The sequence below is a fragment of the Vulpes lagopus genome, chromosome 11 (genome assembly GCF_018345385.1).
Source record: "Vulpes lagopus strain Blue_001 chromosome 11, ASM1834538v1, whole genome shotgun sequence".
NCBI classification, from domain to species: domain Eukaryota; kingdom Metazoa; phylum Chordata; class Mammalia; order Carnivora; family Canidae; genus Vulpes; species Vulpes lagopus.
This window is the reverse complement of record NC_054834.1, coordinates 79,775,305-79,787,461: the sequence shown is the minus strand read 5'-3', so window position 1 is coordinate 79,787,461 and position 12,157 is coordinate 79,775,305. Positions and strand designations below refer to the sequence as shown.

General features: G+C 35.6%; 1 long non-coding RNA gene across 1 annotated transcript in view; it reads right to left on the bottom strand.

Moving 5' to 3' along the window:
• Positions 1-415: 415 nt before the first annotated feature.
• The window catches only part of LOC121471847, a 30,127-nt gene continuing 18,385 nt past the window's right edge, over positions 416-12,157 (bottom strand). Inside the window, exon 3 of the long non-coding RNA XR_005982719.1 lies at positions 416-1,391. This is a non-coding gene — a long non-coding RNA (uncharacterized LOC121471847). The remainder of the gene's footprint in view (positions 1,392-12,157) is intronic.

Sequence of the window (12,157 nt, the reverse complement as noted above, 5' to 3'; positions counted from 1 at the left end):
ACAAAAAATAAATTATTTTGCTCGTCTGGCAGCAATTCCATACATTAAACTAGAAAATATCATAGGTTTTCTTTTTACCATCAATTCCCTCCTCCTCAAATTTTAATATCAAATTTCTATTTCTATGTTTGCATTTGGTGAGTAAATAATGGTCTCTATATTAAAGGATACTGGGAGAGATCTGAAGAAAATGAAAATTAGGGAATGGGTTTAGTGTGTTTTAAATTCAGCATAGTAATAAAGCGTCCTCTATGTGTCAAACGCCAGCAGACACCAGGAGACCTAAACATGAAGGAGGTGTAAACAAAAATTGTGGGAACACAGAGAAAGAGACTCATAAAGGATTTAGGCAACGGACGTCAGCCCCAAAAGAAATATAGCTCATCTTCTTTTGAAAAACTCATATATAAATATACACATTTGAGGCGGTTTATTACCTGTTCTTCCTTAGCCTAGAGCAACATTTATCAATTATATTTAGTGTTCTGTGAACTGTGAATACATGTTCAGCAGAAAACAAACCCATGGTCAAATAAATTTGAGAAGTATTCGGCTATTTAAAAAAATCAACAGGCTTGTTTTTAATGCAGAATTCCTGTTTCTAATGTTTGAATGTGGATTATAGGTCTCTGAAAGGGAAATGCAGTACCTATCATGTCTTATTTAACAAGCGATACCATTATCTCACTGAACAGAGTTCTACTGCGAAGCAGGAGAAGACATGGCAGTGGATGATAGAAATGTGAAGATTTAAGATTTACAGCTTTTAATATTGTATAAGTTCAAGAAAAAAAAACCATGATATTATTTTTACTTAATTACTGGATATTAATAGAGATCTGAAAAGACTAAAAAAAGCTAGGATCCTCTTTTAGTTTTGATTTTTCCTTTTTGTAATTAGTTTCAATACAAGAACAAACAAATGTTTTACATAGTTTTACAATTCAAAACCCACATCAAATATTTAGCTGAAACAAACCAAAAGAAACTTGAAAGAAATTTCATGTGCACAGTAAATTTCAAGCTAGACTCCCAGTTTGGTTAAATATGGTTAAATATGGGTTCCCCTCTGCCAATAAGGGGGTCTGTCAAAAAGCGTTCTCTTCGGAGAAACCATGGTTTACGTGTACTTGTTGAGCTAAAGAAAATGGGACAACGCTCTGTATTGCAATAGAGGCTGTTAATGAAGCTCGGGGTGAGTCAAACCCTCAAATCTTGTCTGAACACTGGCAGATGATCAGTTCTGGGTATCTCACGTTTGCCGCATGCAGTTCTACTCCAGGCCTTTCTCCACCCTGATTTCTTCTGCTGCAGACTGATATATATGGACAACATCAACAGGGCTGCCATCACCTCTGATTTCCTGTCAGTTGAGTCAATGGGAGCTTTATCTGGCAAAAGACCAAGACAGGAAGAACAGTGAGGCCAGGATATTAATCAGGATATTAATTTTCCTGGCTCCTTCTCTGTGATGTTACTTGACACTAACTTCTTCCTCAATGGAAGTTCATTGTGCAAGTCAGCCTTTGATGAGTTTTGACAAACATATACACAGTAAAACACCATCGCCAACAAGACAAAAACAGAAAATTCCTGATGTCCCCTTTGCATTCCATCAGTCTCTCCTGGCTTGAGGAAATCATTGTTCTGTTTTTTAGTATTATAAATTCGTTTGCATCCTCTTGAATTTTGTATAAATAAAACCAAGTATTATGTACTCTTTATGCTGTGGGCTTTTTTCACTTAGCATTTTGAGATATGTCCAATTTGTTGTTTGCAGCAATAGGTTTCATTGTGGGTTTTTGTTTTTTTTGTTTGTTTGTTTGGTTTTGTTTTCAGAAAAGTGTTTTGTTGTATGCGTAGAAAAAATGTTTTATGCATTCATATCTTGATGGAAATTAGGATTGTTTTTAGATTTGGGCTACAATGACTTAAGCAACTTAGTATTCTTAGATTAATCTTTTTATAGACAAATATTTCATTGACTTGGGTAAATGCCAAGGACCTGAAAAGATTAGTCCTATCGTAAGTGAGTGTTCAACACTTTAACAAACTGCCAAACAGATTTCTAAAGTAATTGCACCATGGTGCAGTCCTACCAGAGTTGTATGATAAAAGTTCTAGTTGTCCACACCTTCACCAACACTACTTTCCATCTTTTAAATTTTAGCCATCACAATGAAGGAAAAGAAAGAAAATGAAAGCCAAATCATCAGGAAAATAAGTAAAATTGTATCTATCTTGTGGCGTGACGGATTCAGCTGTGTAGTGATATCTCATTGTGATTTTAATTTGAATTTTCCAACTGAGATGTTAGGTTTCTTCTGGCCTTCTTATAATCAACTTGTAAGAATCTTAATATGCTTATTTTCTCCCATTCTGTGGCTTACCTTCTTGTTTCGGTCAAGGTGTCTTTCAGAGAATAAAAGTTTTAAATTTAGATAAAGTCTAATGTGACACTTGTTTCTGTGGCTTGTGTTCTTAGTGTGTTTCCATATAATTCTTTGCCTACATCAAAGTCACAAAGATTTTTCTCCTATATTTCCTTTTGTAAATATTATGATTTTATTTCTTACATTTAGATCAATAATCTATTCCTTGTTAGTTTTTTGGCATATTCTAAAGTAAGGTTCGATATTTGTTTTTCCTCATACATTTATACATTTATCCAGTTGCCCAGCAACAAATTCTTGAAAACTTCTTTTTCCACTGTGTTGCTCTGGAGCATTTGTTGAAAATCAATTAGCCATGTATATGGATCTACTTCTAGGCACTCTATTCTGTTCTGTTGTTCTTTATGTCCTTTTGCCAATACCATACATAAGATTGTGTATGTCCACTAAATTTGTTCTCCTTTTAAATTGTTTTGAGTATTCTAGGTTGTTCAGAACCATCTGATCACTATGTATTTTAAAATTGTCTTTGGGAAATTCTTGTTGGAATTGTATTGAAATATATATATATATGTATATATATTTCATATATATATTTCATATATATATATATATTTAGAGAAAGTGCCATATTAATAAAATTGAGAATTCAAATGCATGAATGTGGTGTATCTGTTCACTTATTAGACCTTTTTAATTTCTCTCAGTGATGTTCAGTGCTTTTAAGTAAAGAGATCTTGCTCATCTTTGATAAAATTATTCCCCAGTATTGTTTGCTGTGAGTAGCAGCAAAAGTTTGTTTTTTATAGATTAACCCTTGATCCTCTGACCTTATAAAATTCACTCATCGTTTCTAGTATTTGTTTTTTTAAATTCTCTGGTCCTATAAAACTAAACAATTCATCTTCTAAGAGGAATAGTCTTATTCTTTGTGAACCTTAAAACTTTTATTATTTTTCTTGCTTTACTACAATAGGCAAAATTGCCAGTACAATACTGAATAGAAGTCATGAGAGTACATGCTTGTCTTGCTTCCAATCATAGGGGAAAATGTTCTCAGAGATATTGACTTTAAGTTTTTCTGTAGATGTCAGGTATCAATTTGAGAAAGTGGCCTTTTATTTCTAGTTTCTGAGAGTTTTTATTAGAAATTGGCAATTCAACACACATTGTATCAAATACTTTCAATGCATCTCTCAAAATAATATGTTGGTCTCTCTTATTCTATTACCCTGGTGAACTACAATGACATTAAAAAATTTTAAAACCAAGCTTCCATTCCTATGCTAAACTCTACTTGATCCAATATGTTTTCCTTTTTGCATATTCTTGACTTTAATTTACTAATATTTTGTTCAAGTTTTTTTTCATCTGTGTTTATTCTGGAATGGTTTAATTTTTGTAATGTCTCATCAGGTTTCAGCATTTGGATTATGTTGGCCTTATAAAATGAGTTGGGAAATGTTCCCTCTTTAATATCCTTGTATTTGCTGAAAGATTTTGTGTAAGATTGGATTTAGTTCTTTAAATTTTGACAAAATTCGCCAGTAAACTCATCATCTCTCTTATCTGGGTGAGATGTTTTGATTTAAAAAAATCACTTTTAGGGGTACCTGGGTGGCCCAGTTGGTTCAACTCTTGATTTTGACTCAGGTCATGATCTCAGAACCATGAGATTTATCTCCAAGTTGGACGCTGCACTGGACATGGAACCTGTTTAAGATTCTCTTTGCCCCTCTCCCTTTGCCACTCCTTGCCCCGCTCTCCATCTCCCTCTCTCTCTCTCTCTCTGGCTTTCAACATAATAATAATAATAATAATAATAATAATAAATTCACTTTTGGTAGATATAGATCTAGAAAGATTTCCTGTTTCGCATTGTGTCAATTTTTGACAAGTTATATTTATCAGATATTTTGTCCATTTCGTTTAAATTGTAGAAATTTTGGAATACAACTTGTTGACAATATTTTATTATTTTTCCTTTAGTATTTGTAGGATTTTTAATTTCTAATATTACATATTTTTCCCCTTTCACTGAAACAATGATTATTTTTTATTGGGATTTGTCAATTTTGTTGATATCTTCAAAGAACCAAATTTCTGTGTTAAATTATCCTTCTGCTTTCTATTTCATTGATTTAGGCTCTTAGCTTTATTATCTCCTGATTTCTACTTATTGGGCTTATTTTGCTCTTATTTTTCTAACATCTTCTGGTCAAACTGTAGGTCACTCATTTGGTGCCCATCTTTTCTAATAACATTTAAGTGTCCCCCTGAACAGTGCTTTTGTTACATCTCACATATTTTGATATGTTGTTTTCTTATTATCATTCATTTTGAAATTTTCATTTTCTTTACATTTTCCCATTTACACATGATTATTTAAAAGCTGACTGTCAAATTTCTAAGTATTTGGGGTTTCCTTAGATATTTCATTATGACTTAATACTAAATTATCTCATGATCAGAAAATATGTTCCATAATATTTGAATACTTTTAAATTTAATGAAACTAGTCTTAGAGCCCAGCACATGATTCATCTTAATGGATGTGTCACGGGCACTGAGAAAGTGCATATTCTATACTTGCTGTTTGTGGGCAGTGTCCTATGAATATCAACTGAGTCAAGATGGTGCAGCTTAATTTCTGAGACTTCTAGCTCTGCTGCCTTCTGCACATTTACATGAACATTGTTTCCTTTGTTTCTTTGTTTTTCTGCTTAATTCATTTTCTATTCTGTGTTGTGAAGAGAGATTTGGTTGATTCATCTAAGACCCATGATCTTAGGCTCTCCTGCCAGCTCTAGTTCTGTCTGTGGAGCACCTGTACTCAGCCATTATTGGATCGTGCAAACCAATTCATAAAGTTTTAGCTGATCTTCTCCAATTGCTATACTGAGCTTTGGGGCTGGTGCCCAACTAACAGGCTGATTGGTGTCCTCATGTCCTTCGGATGTCCTGTTGCTTCCCTCTGCTACTTCCTGCACAGATGCTAATACTACTTTGGTCTTATAGCTGTCATTGGTTTGTCCTATAATTTAGGGTTAATGAGGATATTTCATCTTTGGGTAAGATACTCATATTTTAATTGGCTCTCTGTCTTAAAGTACATGGGAATTTGATAAGATACATAAACTATTTCACCACCAGCATCATCCTCTCAGGATCCTTTAAACTCTTAATACTTCACTTTCGTTTGCTCCTTTATGTGTAGTTTACCATTTTAGTCACTTTTTACAACTAATTTTTAAACTGGAATTAGAATTTTATTTTTCCCCAGTTTTCCTAGCTCCAGATATTATAAAATTCATCTTTTGAGTTGAAATTCATATTAATATAGAAATAAACATAGCATGGTTTAGATCTGGTTCTGAGTTTTCTAAATGCTTGTCTGGCCTCTTGATTCATTAGTATCACATAGTATTAAGACACTATTGGATTGGGATGCCTGGGTGGCTCAGTGGTTGAGCGTCTACCTTCAGCTCAGGGCATGGTCCTAGAGTCCCAGGATCGAGTCCTGGTATGGAGTCCCACAATTGGACTCCCCTCGAGGAGTCTGCTTCTCCCTCTATGTCTCTGCTTCTCTCTCTCAGTGTCTCTCATGAATAGATAAATATTTTTTTAAAAAGATACTATTGGATTGAGTTAACAGATATTTTCTTCATGACTTTGTATTTATTCATAAGTAAGATTAGTGTGTGGTTCATTGTTAGTATTGTCCTAAGGTTGAAGGTGAAGGTGAAGACATATTTTCAAAATGCAAAATGTGTAAGAGGGCTCTTCACCTTTATCTATGATCTTGCACAATTTATGGAACATGAGATCATTTATTTCTTCAAAGTCTAATTTAGCTCATGAGTAAGATGATTTGGGACCAGTATCTTTCTTAAATATAATTTTAAATTACTTTTCTAACATAGTACCTGATTTCTAACCTGCTAGGTTTTCTTATTCATAAGTCAATTTTGATAATTTACATTTATCTAACAAATTAACTACCTTTAAAATGTATTTGCATAGAATTGTATACAATATGCTTTTATAATTTTGAAAACTACCTCTAGATCATAGTTTTCTATGATCTAAAATGTAACAAACTTAGTGGCTTAAAACAACATGGATTTATTATCTTGTAGTTTTGAAGTCTAAAATGGGCCTCAATGAGCTAAAAATTGGCAAGATTGTTTTCTTTTCCAGAAGCTCTAAGAAAGGATCCATTTACTTGCCCTTTTCAGCTCCTAGAGGCCATCCACATTCCTAAATGCATGGCCCTCTTACACTGTCTTCAAAGCCAGCAATAGTGATTAGGGTTCTTCTCAGATTGTATCACTCTTACCTCTTCTGCTTCCCTTTTCCCCATTTCTGGATCCTGTGATTACATTTCCCACCCAGATAATCCAGGATAATCTCCTTATCTTAAACTCAACTGGTTAGCAAACTTAGTTTTTTGTTTTTGTTTTTTATTCATGAGAGACAGAGACACAGGCTGAGGGAGAAGCAGCCTCCATGCAGGGAGCCGGACGTGGGACTCGATCCCGGGACTCCAGGATCACGCCCTGGGCTGAAGGCAGGTGCTAAACCGCTGAGCCACCCGGGCTGCCCAGCAAACTTAGTTTTATCTGCAACCTGCCCCTTTGCCATGAAAGGTAATATAGTCACAGGTTCCAGGGATCAGGACATAAACTTATTTTTGAGGGAAATTATTCTCCTTTCCCCATTGATTATAAAATTTTTCTTTTAAACTAACTTTTATAGTAATTATATTGAATTGCAGTAAAAAAAATGTACTAAGGATTTTTTTAATGTTAATGTACTCAAGTGCTATTTATTCAGTTTCTTTTACTTTTATTATGAGAAATTAATTTATATTTTGGTCTAGATATTGGCTTCTTTATGGAATGGAATTTATTTTGATATATGACATGGAATAGGAATCTTAATGAATTTCCTTTAATCCAATTTTCCCAGCACCATTTATTCTATAACTCATCCATTTCTCTATTGATTTGTTATAGCTCCTTTATCTTCTCAAGTTCTTAAGCATGCCAGCGCATTTTCTAGGTCATGTGTTCTATTTTGAATGAAAATTGGCCTCTATCTTATGCCATACACAAAAATCTCCTCAAAGTAGATTAAGGGCTTAAATGAAAGGCCTGAAATGGCTAAACTTTTAGAAGAAAACAGAGGCAGTAAGGTCCCTGCCAGTCGTTGGAACAATGATTTTGTTTGTTTGTTTGATAACAAAAGCAAAGGCAACAAAGCCAAAAAACAAGTGAGACCACATCAAGTTAAAAAGCTTTGCACAACAAAGGAAATAATAAATAAAAAGACAAGTTAAGCAATGGGAGAAAATATTTGTAAACAATTTATCTGATTAAGGTTTAATATTTAAAATATGTGAGGAACTCATATAACTCAATAGCAAATAAATAACCTATTAATAAATGGGCAAAGGACCTAAATAATTTTCAAAGAAGAAATACAAATGGTTGACAGTTATGTGAAAATGCACTCAAAATCACTAATCACCAGGGGAATGCAAATCACAACCACAATGAGATATTACCTCCTACCTGTTAGAATGGTTTTTAACAAAGTTAGCGGCATCTGGGTGGCACAGTCAGTTGAGCATCTGACTCTTGGTTTCAGCTCAGGTCATGATTTCAGGGTCGTGAGATTAAGCTCTATGTCAGGCTCTGCACTGGGTGTGGAGCTTGCCTGAGATTCTTTCTTCCTCTGCCCCTTTCCCCTTGCACGAATATGCGCTCGCTCTCTCTCTCTCTCTCTCTCTCAAGTAAATAAGTTTAAAAAAAAAAAAAAAGAAGAAGTCAAAAGATAACACGTGTCGGAGGATGTGGAGAAAAAGGAACCCTAGTGCACTGTTAGTAGGAATATAAATTGGTATATCCATTATAGAAAAGTTTTGAGGTTCCTCAAAAAATTAAAAATAGAACTTCCATATGATCCAGCAATCTCACTTCAGGATATATATAAATCCAAAGGAAATAAAGTCACTATGTGGAAAGGATATCTGCATTCTTTTTTCTTTTTTTTAAGAATTATTTATTTATTTTAGGGAGAGAGAACATGAGTTGGGGGAGGGGCGAGGGAGAAGGAAAGGGAGAGAGAAGCAAACTCCCCACTGAGCCAGGGAGCCTGACACTGGAATCAATTTCTCAACCCTGAGATCATGACCAGAGCCAAAATCAACAGTCCACCCTGCTTAACTGACTGAGCCACCTAGGCCCCAAAGATATCTGCATTCTTATGTTGATTGCAGCACTAGGCATATCATTAAAGACATCCTGAGTGAGTAGGACATGGAGCTGGTTGGTGACTATCAATGTGAAAGTAGGTCACCCAGCACCTTAAAAAAATATATATATTTGCAAAGTATAACAAAAACTCCACTTGAAGCAGACTATTATAGCTCTGGGTTGCTGAGAGACAAGTAGGCCCTAAAAGAACATCGGAGCAAGACGACTCAGAGTTGCTGCTCAGTATGATCAAATGTGGCATGCCGCATGCAGAGACACACTGCAGCTGGAGGAGTGGTCATCTCAGAGAAAGAACTCAAGTTCACTGGGTGGAAATGGCTCCTCTGATCAGTCAGGTTCACTATGGAGACAATGTCCTCTTTCACAAGTGTCCAGCACAACTGAGGAAATGGGAACCAAAATGAGGGTGTTTATATTCTGGACACTGTCTCCAGTGAGTTACGAAATGAAGTTCTAGAAATGAGGAGCAACCTCTGTCGTTGGGCCACCAATCATCTTTGACATGCTTTATTTTATAGCTAAGGCCAGGACTTTATACTCTTTAGGGAGGTTTCATCTAACTTAATAATCTTTATGCAGAGATTCTTCCTAAAATACAAATCTGGCTTTTTCAGCCTGTTGCTTAAAACTCTTCCATTTCTCCCCCACAGCTTTCAGGTAGAAATCCAAATTCCATAAGATAATATAAACAACTTTTCATAGTCTGGCCTCTACAAACTCATCATTTGCCATCTTGTGGCAGTCCAAAAATACGAAGTACTTACAAGTGAAGAAGGTAAAATACACCTTCTCTTACACCTCGGTCCATTCAGCACGCTTCACCTGGCCAATTCCCCTTCTATTGATCCTACTGACTCAGTTCAGTATCATGTCCTCACCACCACCCACCTTAAGCCCCAATCTGGATTAGAAGTTATTCATAGTATCTCCCATAGAGTTCACCATGGTCTACAAAATTGTGTCTTTGTCAATCTGCCTTCCCAATTACTGGAGAGCAGAGACTGCATCTCTTGATTTTTGTCTTAGTCCTTTTAGGCTGCTATAACAAAAACATCATAGGCTGAGTGGCTTAAATAACAAATATTTATTTCTCATGGTTCTGGATGCTGGGAAGTCCAAGATACATTCAGTGCCTGGTGAGGATCTGTCCTGCGTTCATAGATGGCTGAATTCCTGATTAATCTCACAGAATGAAAGGGGCAAGAGAACTCCCTGGGGTCTCTTTTATAAGGGTACTAATTTCATTCATGAGAATGGACTTCTCATGACTTAATCATCCCCCAAGGGCCCCACCTCCTAATACCATCACTTGAGGGGTTAGGATTTCAACACCTGGGTTTTGGGGGGACACAAACATTCCATCGACAGCAGCTAAATGGTGTTATGTACACAAAATGGTCCAAATGTTTCTTGAATAAATTTACTAATTACTTGTCACAAAAATCTTGGAGGGAAGGGACACTTGGTTGATAGATAACGAAATTTTGCAGTAATGTTAGTAGGTGACTTGCCCAATTACATCATCACAATGACTTTTAAAAACCTCTTTAAAGATAGATTTGTCAACCACAGAATCACAAATATGCATATAGTAAATGCTGGACTATTTGTTGCCACTATTACCGGTGTATAAATTCAAAAACGTTACCACTGCTGCTTGTTATCTGAAAATAGGTGACCTTCATTGTTTCCCTACATAGTGTCTATGAATTTGCCAAACCCACCTAACTTCATGACCTCAAATTCACAACTCCAAATTCAGCATGCGACGGCAAGATTTCTTTTCCTCCCTTGCTTCTAAGATGATTTCTCCTTCATGTTTTTATACAAATATTTGAGGGCATCAAAACTTTAGAAGCTTAAAGTCTGAGTATTTCATTAGAAATGACAGTTCACATATTTTCCATTCCAAAAAAGTCAATACCGAATATCCCTTAAGTTCTAAACTTTAAAAATTTGTCAGTATTATCATTTACCTGTTCATGGACTCTTTAAGGTGGTGGCAAACTTACCTTATATCAAAATACCTTCCAGATTGAACACTGTGTTAAGTGTAAAACAATGGAATTATTTTTAAGTGCTTTAAAAATAAAAAAGAATAACATATAAAAAATTCTGAATGAGGGTAAACTTTCGAAGTTTAGAAGCAAAGAAAAAAATTTCCCCTTAATCCACAGATTCCTGAATACATAGTATATACTAGCTTTGCTGATGGGAGTGATATTCCAGATAAGTTGTGTTTTGGGTTTTTTGTTTGTTTGTTTGCTTTTTATAGGGTCAGAGGCCAATATGCAGAACATTTCAGGCAACTTTTCCTTCTGCGGTGAATTCTGAAAGACACTATCTTTCAGAGAACGAATTTGTTCTTTTTAAAAAAAGCTGTACTGAGGTATAATTGCTATCACAAAGAACTGCGTGTATTTAATGTGTACAATCTTATGAGTTTGAACATATGAAAACACCCATGACACCATCACCACAATCAAGGTAATAGACATCCCCCAGAGATTTCTTGCGTCCTTTTGTTTTCTTTTTTGGTTTGGGGGTTTTGTTTTGTGGTAAGAACACCTAACATGAGTTCTATCCTCTCGGCAAATTCTGAAGTGCACGTTACCATTTTGCTTTCTATAAGCACTCTGTTGTACCGCAGGCATCTAAAACCTACTCATCTAGGATAACTGAAACTTGATACCCACTGAACAACTCATTTTCCCCATGCGCCGGCCCCTGGTGAATACTATTGTATTTACTGCTTCTGTAGGTTTGACTATTTTAGATACCTCCTGTACATATAGTTTTTGTCCTTCTATGCCTGGCTTACTTCACTTAATCGAGGTGGGTTTTATGTATTAATAGATTTGGCTTAACTTTGTATTTCATAGGAATTTATTTTATCTCATTTTACTTCCTTCTACACACTAAGGTTTTATGGGTGACCAAGAGAAAGAGAACTTAGATGTGTTTACCAGTATGAATGGATCATCAGCCTCCACCATCAGCTGCTCACCCTTCTTTTGCAAGATCAGCCAGGCAATTTACCAGAGGGATGTGAAAGGTCTCCCGGGTGGGTTATTTCTAAAGTCTTCTGGTAGATGGGTGTATAATCCATATAATCTGAGACTCAAAATAGCTTTTCTGTAGCTGGCATCTAGTGAGGAGGAGAAAGCAATCCTGGCTGATGTTGGATATAAAATGTAAATGTTGTATTTTATTCGAGAAATGGTTCATTTTATGATTGCAACTCTAGACTGTTTATAAGATAAAAAAATTATACAAGAGTTTGCAATGATTTTGCACCCCAGTTTGATGTCTTGGCAGATGTTATCATGGGAGCATTCTACAAGATTAAAGCAGAGCCAGGTTGGAGTGTGCATCCCCAATGAGCCATCTGCCAAAAGCAACTGTATTAGAGACCCGTCTGAACCTGTGTCCCTAAGATGCGTGTTAAGTGAAAGAACTTTCTCTGATATAATAAACATGTGC